Source organism: Calonectris borealis, chromosome 2, assembly GCF_964195595.1.
Source record: "Calonectris borealis chromosome 2, bCalBor7.hap1.2, whole genome shotgun sequence".
Lineage (NCBI taxonomy): Eukaryota > Metazoa > Chordata > Aves > Procellariiformes > Procellariidae > Calonectris > Calonectris borealis.
Window position 1 is genome coordinate 27425782 of NC_134313.1, and position 2130 is coordinate 27427911.

A 2130-nucleotide genomic window follows, 5' to 3' on the forward strand; every position below is an offset into this window, starting at 1 on the left:
ATTGGGTAATGTGCTGCTTTATCATACTGCTGTAAATATTGTTCTTACCCCCCACACATTAGATAAGAATAAAAATGTCCTTTAAAGGGTTTAGTGTCTGCTTTATTTTATTAAATAAAAAGAGAGAAAGTGCATGAGAACAAACCATTGCTGCTTGGTCATCTTTTGTATTTCAGCCTCAGTTTTGCATTATACAGATTAAAAATGGCTCTCAGGTCAGAGTGATACGTGTCCGGCTGACCCGAGATGCAATGACTGCTGGAGGCACTTGTATCTTGGTTTCAGTAAAATGTATTTGAGCCCAGGATGACACTCAGAGAAGGAAAGCCTTTCTCCTGACAGCATGCCTATAGAAGGGCATTTTTGGTGACAGTTTGAGGAAGGCTTTTCTTTTAAGCTATAAATAAAAGCTGACAAATATTGTGTTAAACTGAAAAGACAATATACTTTTGAAAACACTGAGAAAAAGGTCATATGGAAAAGAGTATGTTTGTTTATGCAGGATTTTTTTAATAGCTTTTGCATGCAGCACAGAACTAGAAAGAAAAGGGCACTTTTTTGGTAGCATTGCATTATAATAGGTTTTCCTAGAATGCTGCCAGCAAAAACTTTGCTTTTGGGCTTCAGCGACACAACCCAATTGTTGTACCTCTTACCCCAGCTTCCCCAGCTGTTGGAGTTCTGTTATTTGCTGTGGGGCTCACTGCTGGAATGTATTTATTTTACGATGGGAATGCGATCCATTATATTTGGAAAGTATGACATTCAGTTACGTCAGTGTATCCAGGGATTGGGATTAGTATATTGTTTTATAAATAAAGGAGCCAAAGTTCAGGAGTCGTCGTACTTGTGTATACCAATACGGCTTTATCTGAAGATGGGGAAAATGTGCAAAAGTTCCACTTTGCTTTATCTCCATGACCTCTCTTCTGTTTGTTAATTTTACCCAAACGCATCTCCTATTTTCAACAATTTCTTTTCTGGAGAAGGGTCAAAAATATCTTGTCTTATTTACCTACATTCATGGTTGGTTTGATAGCAGGACCTTCTCCTTCCCCTCAGCCTACAGAGGCGTTGCCGCAATTTCTTGTGTGTCATGGGGTAATACACTGCCCAGCTGCCCTTAGACCAGTGGATAGCAGAACTTCCAGGACAAACAAAAAAGTCCCCCCTCCTTGGGGTCTTGACCATGTCTTCAGTCTTGAAGACTTTCATTCTCAGTGCACCGAGGGTCATGCCTCCTGCAGGCGTTAATCTACAAAAAGTGGTTCGTATGTGGTAGGAGAGGTCTGAATGAAACTGCCGCTCCCTCTGCAGCAGCCGCCCTGGGTGAGCACATTTTCCCTTCCTGCTGCAATGACCCCCTGACAGCCTATGCTCCTGCCTGCAGCAGAGCACAGCCAGGGCCCGCAGCACCCTGATCGCCTCACCCCACTGCCGACCTGCATCCCCTTCCCCACCCCACTTGCCCAAAGTCCCCTGCACTCGAGGGATGTGTCATGTTCATGCTTGCATGGGCATTACCTAAGCAACGCAGCCGCTAGCTAACCTGCCGCTGGGGCACCAGGCGTTTCTTAGTGCTTCTTGTACTGTGCATTAGTCCTACCCTAAAAAAAAAAAAGGAAAGAAAAAAAACATTTCCAACCCTGCCACAAATATTCTCATTTTCTTCACCCTCCTCCTGCCTGCCTGCCTGCCAGGAATTCCCCCCCCAGCCCTCCGGGGGTTTATTTCTCCAGTGGTTCAGTCTCTTTTGGGAGCCAGACAAAAGCTCTCACCCAGCCTTAACCCTCCCCCCGCAGCAGACTGCTGCCCCTGGCCTCTTTTCCAGAGGACAGATTCAGTTTTCTTTGGGTCTCTGGAGAGGAAGAGAAGCAATACTTATTATTGTTCCTTCCCACCATGCTTCCCACCAGCCTCAGCTTGTTCTCAGGTCCCTGCAGGAATGGCAGATACTAGGACGTTTTGCCCTTGTACATTACATTTTGCTTTGACTTCAAGTTTTAAAGGATAAGCACTTCTTTTTGAGCTCCTCAAATTCCTGTCAACATCTCTTAGTCACTGCATCCTCCAAAGTAGTTTCACTGACACTTCTTGGTAAGAACTAACAACACATAAACTGCACTTACA